This window comes from Ammospiza nelsoni, chromosome 5 (genome assembly GCF_027579445.1).
Source record: "Ammospiza nelsoni isolate bAmmNel1 chromosome 5, bAmmNel1.pri, whole genome shotgun sequence".
NCBI classification, from domain to species: domain Eukaryota; kingdom Metazoa; phylum Chordata; class Aves; order Passeriformes; family Passerellidae; genus Ammospiza; species Ammospiza nelsoni.
In genome coordinates this window covers 35,987,990-35,997,882 of record NC_080637.1, presented here as the reverse complement: position 1 = coordinate 35,997,882, position 9,893 = coordinate 35,987,990, and the positions used below count along the sequence as shown (strand labels likewise).

Below are 9,893 nucleotides of genomic sequence, written 5' to 3'. Positions count from 1 at the left end.
GTCTATGCAATTTCATTAAAGCCATAATGAAAGACATTACTAGCAACGGTGGGAAATGGATTCATTTGACAATTTGCAAAACAAGAACTGTCAGTATTCCTCTTGCTTTTCCTAATGACACTTCAGGTATTTGGACTACTTTCCCAGGGGAAAAAGCAGATAAAATGAATAAATGGCTTCCCCCAAGTACTGTGAAAGTGTGTTGAATGGCTTTGTGACTGGGTGCTTTCTAGGAGCAGGCATTTGGCACAGTGGAAGGCAACAACCTCTTCTGAAATAAATCAGGTAAGATTCAGGCCCCAAAAGGGACTTAAAACCTGCCTTCTCTCCATGCAGCTCCCCTTCAGGGGGGAAGCACAGGAGCTCATTTCCAAAGGCACAAGGAGCTCTTGGGTAGAGGAGTTCCACGTGGGCAGAGGAAAGACAGGTTGGTGAGTGACAGAGGACACAAAAGGCCAACAGGCACCCCCAGATCAGCTCCCCAGGGAGGAGAGGGGCTCCCTCCAGAGAGGCTGAGCACCAGGAGCTGGGCCACCAGAGCTGCGTGCTGCGAGCTCTCTGGGGATCTGCCCAGCTTCTTTTGCTCTCTCCCTGAGGTCTCACTGACAGCCAACAGCAGGAACAGGCTATTTGGCACTCTTCACTTCTCACAGGACCATGGCTTGGTAAGGCAAACTGTAACTTTTCCATTTCTGAATTCAGAAACTGTAGGACGTGGCAAAAGCAGCACAGAATTGCTAGAAAACATTTTTTAAATAATCTCTATTGAATCCAGTGCATTTTAGGGGTCTTGTTTTGACCAAAATGCTCTTAAAATCTTGACAAACCATCTCCTTTTTTAAATATGCTTCTTCTTCCCACTTCCCCTACATCCCAAGGGGGAAACAGTCTAGGATATTAAATGACATGGACTGAAGCTACATTATAGATATAATTTTTCCTACCAGCAGAGGGAAATTAGAGGAAAAGAGAGGAACACATATTAATTCACGATTCCCTTAGGAGAAATAGCTCCAGCCTCAGCCTCCCCCATACATACTATTACTCCAAGGGTTGCCTTCATTAAAGAATATTCCAAGGGTAAACAAGTCTCTATTTCCTCAATATTGAAAAAATCACATTTTAGCTCTGATTCATCTGAATTCTTCTGGCCTCTTCTAACCTAAGGAAAATCAAGCAAGAAAGCAGCAAACAAACATATCATACTTCTGCCACCTTTACACTGTGCATTTTAATCTTACAATCACTAAATACTTGAAACCTGTCACATCATGAAGCACTACAAAAAGCCAAGCAGAATGAAAATACTGTCACTAGAGATACACAGCTCAAGCTCAGGCTCATGAAGGAAAATATTTTTACATCTTTTCCTGAAAAATTAGACTTAATTGGATAGCCCCTATAGCGGAGCTGCCTCTTTCTCTGCTGGGACTGAACAAACCACTTGCTGCAAGGGATGACAGTGTCTGGCAGTGGGATTAGCAATACCCTCTCTGTGTGCTGTGACTGAGATTGGACATGGCCTTTGTGTTAAGACATCTTGTGTTTGAGCTCCTGCAGTCCACATGCAGGCAGTTTTTGTGATGGAATTCATTTACAGGAAAGCACAGTCTGGGATGGTTAAGGGTTTGCTTTATGAAAGTTCTCTATTACCACTTACTATGAAATATATAGAAATTGCCTCAGTGCTGGTCAGACCATTTAAGAATTGACTGTTCTTTTTCCATGAATTTAAAAGTGGAACCATTTTTGGAAGGTTTTCTGGTCACATACAGGCAAGATATGAAATTAAAGTGGAGAATACTCCAAAGGGCCAGCAAGGAGGTAACATGAGCACTTAGATTGTGGGAAATCTTCAGAATTGTTTGAAGACATTGTCAAAACACATATTAGTCCAAAAATACCACCCTCTGCAGCCCAAAATGTGCCAGACACACATTTCAAGCTATTGCTTAATCCAAGGCAGCCCTCAGAGATCAGTCATCCTGACTACTGGCACACCTGCCCCAGAATGGAGATGCTGGAAGCTGTGTGGTCCCTCAGCTGGAGTCAGTCTGCTGGTGGATTCCCTCAGAGTCCATTTTGGAGGCAGATGCCAGCAGCTGCAGAGGGAAATTGGCATTGCTGCCCATTTGTGCTGGAGGTGGCAGTAAAAGTGACAAGAACATCAGTCTCAGTGAGCCGAAATGCCCTGTCCTGGGAGCTTTCATTTGGCACAAGTTTCAAAATCAGAAAATTGCTTCTACCCCAAATAATACTCAGATTAAACTCAGAGAGGGAGGGAAGGGGAGGTTATTTCATATTATGGAAGCTTCTCTTTTAGGTTAGAACCTCTCAGGGGTCGCAAATATCTCTACAGTACCTGTAGTTTGCAAACACGCCCTTTACCTGGCTCCAAAACTGTCATGCTATCTTTCAGTTCCCCCCTGCTTGCCTCCTCCAAGGAGTAAAGAGCTTTCCAACTCATCCAAATTAATTTGGACACAATGAATTTCAATCAAACAAAGCTTCCAAAAATACATTTTTAACGCTTCTGATTGAACAATGCAATGAGTAGAAATGGTCAGGAGGACCGACAGAGACCTACTTGGGGAATTTCTCCTGCAAAGGAAATAACTAGAAGGTTGTTAGGTACTTTTGAAGTGCATAACCAGTTTGCAATGCTAGCATCCCCAGACAGTGATATGTGTACAGAGGGTGCTGCATTTGGGATCATTACTCCTGGCTGGCAAAAGCTGCAGCAGCATCTTTCTGACACCAGTTTCCTGCAAGAGACCCAGAGGACGGAACAGCAGTAGATTATAAAATTGCTGTGAGCATAAAGTTATTGTCCTCTCTCCAGAGTCTAACCTCCACAAGCAAAAGGTCCTGAAGGTGTAGTTAATAAACTTCATGTCTCTGTCCTGCCAGTGAGAATGCTGTCCTGGAAAAGGAGACTTGGATCCTACTCCAACTCCAAGGATCATCCACACATTTTACATTAAACAGTCATAGGGTAAAACAAGCAGAATGACAAGGTGCTGCCAGCCAGGAATCCCCAGAAGTCCACTCTCTTCCCTGCGCATCTCCCTCCTGCCCTGCAGAGTCCCCAGTGCACTCTCCTTATTTTAGTACCAGACTGTGGCCTCCTCCACTCTGGAAAGGTCTCTCCTGATATTGCACCCTGTTGTGCTGGGCTCCTCCAGGAGGAGAATGAGGCACTCACTGGGAATATCCTGAGTCCATAGGAAAAGAATTCTTTTGCTCTAGCACAGCCTGAGATTTCAAAACAGAACCTCTTTCTGTAGCAGAGTTAAAGCAAAGGTTGGAGGATTTTTGTGGTGCAAATTCCTCTACTAAGTGGAAAGCACAGAATGGGTAGGAGCTGGGTCCAAGTCTTTCACCATCATACAGAAAAATAAAACCTCCACAACAATATTCCAGATCTATTATGTCATTTTCCTACATTTGCAAACTGCTCCCACTTCATGGCATTTGAACCATGTCGGTCTTCATTACAGAGAATTCCAATCTTCCACATCAATACATTTAATTGTATTGTGTTCTGGTGTCAGCAAGGACATTGTTTAGAACTGTTATGAAACAAGTTAGTAAAACATATGCCCATTACATAAATTTCTATGAATGCAGCAGAACTAAAACTGTGCCATTATGCTAATACATTATGCTAATAGAAAACATCTATCTGTATGTATATGAATAGATATATGTATGTGTGAGTAGCTATGAAGTGTATGTGTGAAATCCAGCCTACTGCTTCCAGCAGCAAAATTCCTGGTGGATCCAAATTGCATAGAATTTCATCTTACTTCCAATAAATACATTTACAGGTATCCTAGCTGAGATTTTGAAGACCACTGGGAGGAACTGGCATCCAAATTCCATATGGAATTTTAATAGTCTTCTCTTTGCTTTAAAAATTTGTGTCTGTGTAGTCAACTGCAAAGATCAGTTGTCGTATTCAATTCCAGGTTGCTGTCAAATTATTGTTCAATAGATGCAAAGAATTTCATGTGCACATTTGTATGAATTTTACTTATGAACATGTTTTCCCAAGAAGCACAGCTGTGAGTGCAAATGTGCACATCCTGTCCTGACAATTTGGTCCTCATCTTGGACCTGCAATTTAGCCCCTCAAAAAAACCCCATAGCGAACAAACAAAAAAGAATTTAAAAGCCTTTCCTTAGAGTTCCCCTGGAGTAATATCCAAAATATACTGTTGGGTTTATCCCTGATGAAATCTCAAAACAAAACAAGAAAATCCCTTAGATGAACTCCCTGGGCCTGAGCAGATTTAGTTTAATTTGCCACAGTCCTTTGTGGAGCTGCTGTTCCCAGGGAAGCAGCAGGTCTTGATCTTGGCCTCTAACAGATGGCCCCAGCAATATGACAGTAATAGCATCTGACATGTGTTGTTCCAATGATCTCCCTAACTCTCGGAGAAGTATGCAAGCATTACATACCGGGTGCTGCTTCAGATTGCTATTTTTGGCATACTTCTGCTGGCATATGTTATGATGAACCATTCACAACATCTTACATTTCCATCATAAAATAAAGGGGAAACAAGAGAGTAGGTCCATAAGCCTATCATTTAACCTTGTTCCCAAGGTAACCTTTCCTCACATAAGGATCAGCGCCACCGAAAGCAAAACCCAAACTGCATTTTGAGGGGTTACCTGTATTGCAGAAGTGGAGTCTGGGGGGTGGAAGTGATAGAGGTTGATGGAAATATTTATGGCCCAGCTCTTTCAGCATTTCACTGTGAAATATAATCAGAGTTTCCTACAACACATATTAAACAGAGCCAATCTACAATCTAAATGGCACCTAGTGATTAAGGAGCTGTGAGGAAGGTAACTAGAGGGGACTGAGTACCCTGTCAAGATGAAGTCTTCCTGCTAATTACAGGGGTAATGAACACATCCCTTTACAAGCCTAGAGGATTTTCTTAAGGAACTTGTGATTTTACTGATTGCCAGGTTTAACAAAATAGGATTTAAGACAGGGAAATTCTTTCAGCTCTGAGCAGAAAAACCTAGCTAAAGGAGAAACATCAAGGATTTTCACTGAGTGTAAGTCACTGAAATATCTTAGCATCATAAACTACTCTTCACTGCTTTTTTCACAAATGAGCTGCTGCCAAATAGAGGACAGACGGCAACAGGGAAACCCATCTCAGCTGCTTTCCTCCTCAATTTGCAGTTACACCCCCTACCCCTTAAAAGCATATCTAACTCCTCATAAAATTATTTATTGTTATTGCCATGTGGGTTATTTATTGGGTCAATGAAGGACAGGCTCCAACAGCCCTCACTTCCCTATTCCTCCAGGCCCTTACCTCTCCTTGACTTCAGCTGATGCTGCCTCTTCCTCTGCTTTGACTCAGCCTTGCTCAACTCCATAGCCCCATCTCCCCCTCACAGTCCTGTGCCTTTTTAACAACCTCTTATCCAAAGAAGTAGGAACTCCTTTTAGTGCTTCTGAAGGAGTTCTTCAGTGGAGAGGTGTGAAAAAGCTACAGCACAGAGGGAGAGGAGGAAAAAATCATGGGGTTTGGTCGTTAGCCTTAAAAGAAGAAAAACAGTTTGTAGCATAGCCTTGAATTTTTCTCTGTCATGCATCCAGAACAAAGTACCAAAGCTGGAGCACACAAAGTTACAATATTCTCCACCTGAAGCATTAGAGAAGAGACTAGATTAGTGTAGCCACTTATATAATTCTGGGTATAGACTGAGTGAACAGCTTAGAAAAAAGTGGAAAATAAAAGCAAAGGGTCCCATTCAAGTGACATGGAGAAGACTGTCTGACTGCTATGTATTGAAAACCCTCAGGAAAAAGGTGAGGGAAAACTCAGAGGAGAGTGGGGAAGGGGAATTTTTCTGTAGAAGAACCTGGGCAGGAAAAGAGCCACTGTGATGGAGACACTGGCAAATGCAGACTGCTCTTTGGATACAGGGAAGACTGAAGACTTGAGCCTCCAGGGAGCTGCTGGGTGTCACTACCAACATCTCTGGTTAACAGCACTCAGGGTATTCACAATACTCACTGATGCCAGTTTCTATGATGGCTCAAATTACAGCAGCAGAAAGAGTGGGACAAGGCAGAAGGGCAAGAGACAACCATCCCAGATTGCAGGAAGGATGAACTCAGCTGATGTTGGGGAAAGATTTCTACCTTTAACAGCAGTGGAATATGTGAAGGGGCTGCTCTGAGGGGAGGTTGTGATGGATGAACTGGTCAGAGCTCCAGCCCCCATTTGTTCTACTGTCACCAGAGGGGCTTAATCCATCAACCACATGCGGAGGATGGCTGCATGGATGGTCTTCCTTTCCATGGCATTGCTCTTCTTTCCCACCCTGCATGCCCTCTAAACCTTCAGATAAAACACCCAGCAATACAAGTGGCACGGATACTGAGTGAAACCAGTTGAGTGAGAGGTTGATACTCCACTGAGATGAATGGTCTGGAAAGGTTCACCCTTTTCTGATGAGGCTGTCTGCAGACTCAGACAACATTATGTTAGAATATGGGGAGATTATCTTGGCAAACAAAATGGTTAGAAATTCACTTGTTTTAACAGAAACTTAGGTTTGGTGCTCTGATGCAGTCATGTCAGCCTTGTTAACTTGTCAAATGTTGCTGATGGACACATTGCAGTTAGAACATCCAGAAATTTTTAATTTTTTTAATCAGGGAAAGATAATGTCCATGTTAATTCAAATTCCCACTGTACTTCTGGGAGGAATATTCACTCTAAACAGTGATAGTTAAGGTCAAGCAGAAGTAAAATTCAAGTAACTCTGTCCATACATCAGAATTCAACTTGCTCCCTCCAGTTCTTAATCCACAGAGCCCAAGTGCAGGGCAGAGATTGGTGGCTGGGATCCCCAGCCCAGATACGCAGAGCTGGGTTCTCCTCCTTTAGGCAGAAAACTTCTTACACCTTTGGTCAATTCTGCTTCCAGACTGCCACTGTATTCAGAGGAGGAGGGAGATTTTTCTGCACCTGAGTTTTAAAAAGGAACACATTCCTAATTTTGTGAAGTTGGTACTCCTGTTCCAATCAAGTCATTCATGACTTTCAGGAGACTTGCTAAGGGAGAAGCCTGACTGGAAACCCCATTTGAACCTAAGCAATTTCCTAGTCCTAATAATGAGACTTCTGGGTTTTTCCAGAGATTTAGGCATTGGAAAATACCAGAGTCAAGCCTTAGGACCCTTAGGGAATTCAAACACCTTCAGTGGGTAAATTTGAAAGGAGGTGGCATTTTCCATGCTTTTTGACTTAGGTGTCTACACTTCACTTAAACTACACTTTTGCATCCTCTGTTTTGACATTGATGAGTAAGTTCAGGGAAAGTCCTGTTGAAGAAACAGCTGTTCTCCTACAAATGGGCTGCCACTTTAGCTCTTACATGAACAGAAAATTGACAGCCTGATGTCAATGCTGTTGATATTAAGTATGTCTTTCCCTGTTCCATAATGAGATTGGAACTTCACTGCCTCATGAAAGCAATGGCCAGCAAGATTAGGCTGATGGAAGACGAAAATTTATTGGTAGAAGCAATCAAGAAACATTATACACAGTCTTTGAGTAGCAGGAACATTACTTTGGTTTACAACTGAAAGGCCTGGTTAGCTGCTCAGCCAGCACCTGACAATCATGTAACTGTATTAGCTAGCATGGGGTCTTTCTACTCCAGCTGGTCAGGATCTTGCAAAACTACTGTCCATTACAATTATTATCTCCTGATTATTCTATTTACAAGATGCTCTCCCCAGGGGCCCCCTGGACAAGCTGCTGCAGAAGCACTGAATGCAGCAGTTGTGCTGGGAAGGCTCCTACTGTAAGTACATGCCTTGGGCACTCAGGAATCTGCACTGGCAAGCTGTTAGTTTTCACCTATAATTACTAAAATGGCTTGGGATCTGCCTGTCTGTAAGACACTACTCTCCCCAGGTGATGAGACTGTCACAGTGGCACTCAGAGGATGAGCTCAAGCTGTCACCATACCAATTTAAGAAAGGGCAGGACCTGCTTGCAATGATTTTGCTGAAAAGGGCTGCAAGCTTTGATATATTTTACCTTAGCTTGAATAGAAAGGTAAAATTCTCTGGAATCTCTTGACTTTTACAAATACCCCATAAAATCTAACAAAGCTTTTGTCATGAAGTTCTAAAGAGCAGCAGCAGTAAAGAGGAGGCATGCAAAACAGTACCTGTGTGTTGGGCAGATTATTGTTTACCCACATTTCTCTAGTCAACACCTAGTCTGTAAATAAAAAGAACATCACTGGATTAGGCACCCAAATTGGTGAAACTGAAGGCCTAAATCTTTTTGCAGAATTTGAGGGAGAGTTGGTAAGGAAGGAAAAAGAGAGCGTTGAGAGAAATAAATCTAATCAATGGTAAGACTTGCACAGGCAAAGATTTTACATTTAAGAGTGGGACAAAAGAGGCCTCCACATTTTCATTAACAAAAGAACTCATCATCTACTATTTCCAAACAATCTGCCCACATACAGACACAGACCAAACACTCAAACTATCAACACAATGAGAAGAAAAAAATTAGCTTGAGCTTAATTTGGTTCAATTTTTTCCTTTGTAAATCACCACACATCTTAGCCTGATATTCGTTTTGCCTACAGCTCTCTACCTAATTTACATTCACATGCCAATATACCTGCTATCAAATTTGCTCACACCATTTCCTTGCAGACCCCAAGAGCTGAGCACAGAAAGTTAATGTTGGTAGTTTAATACCCTGAGAAGGGGAATTAAAAGCTGTTCTCCTGTTCTCCAAATTAACCCCAGGTTGTTTGAATATAAAGTATATAGCAAGGGGTGTGTCCCTTGATCCTTATCAGATGGGTGAAATATGCCCACATGTAGAGAGATTGAGATTAGCATGAATTTACATAAACCAATATGGCCCTCTGTGGAAGTGTGGGCTGTAGGAGGGAATATAAGCACACACACACTGCCCACAGGCAGTTGCTATTCAGTGGGAGCAGTCACATTCCTGCCATGTGATCCATGAACAGCAGAGGGACTGCCTTGTTCCAAAAACTGTGTTTTGGAACAGACTGGCTTTGGAACAGACTTTTGAAATTAGCTGAAGTCTAAATAATGGGGTCAAACAGATTGAGGATATATGAACTTACTGACTTCGGATAATAATTTTTTAATCAATAAAGCCATATCCTTGCTGTATATCCTGCTTCATCACCTCCAGAACTTCAGGAGAATGAGGTTCCATCTCTGGCTTTCTGGGAGCCCTGCTTATCCAAGAGATTTGAACTATCTCAGAGCAGGACAAAGTGACCTGGCCTTTGGACTTCGGGCTTTAACACACAAAGCACTAAGAAAATTCTTCTGAACTTTTTCACAGTGGGAGAATTTTCACAGGATTTCCTTGCTAAGCTGAAGGGGTTGTTAGACTCTCAACTCAAAGCTGCAGTGCACTCTTAGGAATAAACTAGCACCAGCCCTATAGAATTAATGAGCTCTAACTTGCTGTTTTCTTCTGCAAAATTTTACTGTTCCACACAAAATTTTGTTTCAAATAAATTTAAGTTTTCCCACATCCACATGAGAAGGAGGAAAGAAGAGAAATGTCCTGGCACCACCTCGAGCTGCAGCCTCTCCTGCCCACTCCTGCCCAAGCAGACCAGACAGGGAGCAGGAATTAAAAGGCCACCCACCCTTTGTGCAGTTATGGTTGTATTTGATGGTTTCACAATAACAAAATACAGGCTCCTTACACCTTCACACATGCATCAGCCCTGTTCAGTCAGCTAAATATTTTCCTCTGAGGATTCCCATGGGGAGAGCTCCCTGGACACAACCCAAGGACATGAGCCACTCTCTGTCATCAGTGGTTCCC

At 42.6% G+C, this 9,893-nt stretch overlaps 1 long non-coding RNA gene across 1 annotated transcript; it reads right to left on the bottom strand.

The window, feature by feature from the left end:
* Positions 1-6,831: 6,831 nt before the first annotated feature.
* Positions 6,832-8,800, bottom strand: LOC132073068 (uncharacterized). Its single transcript, XR_009418462.1, has 3 exons — positions 8,691-8,800; positions 8,224-8,276; positions 6,832-7,010 (listed from the first exon to the last, which is right to left on the bottom strand). It is a non-coding gene; the product is annotated as an uncharacterized LOC132073068 (long non-coding RNA).
* Between the last annotated feature and the right edge of the window lie 1,093 nt (positions 8,801-9,893).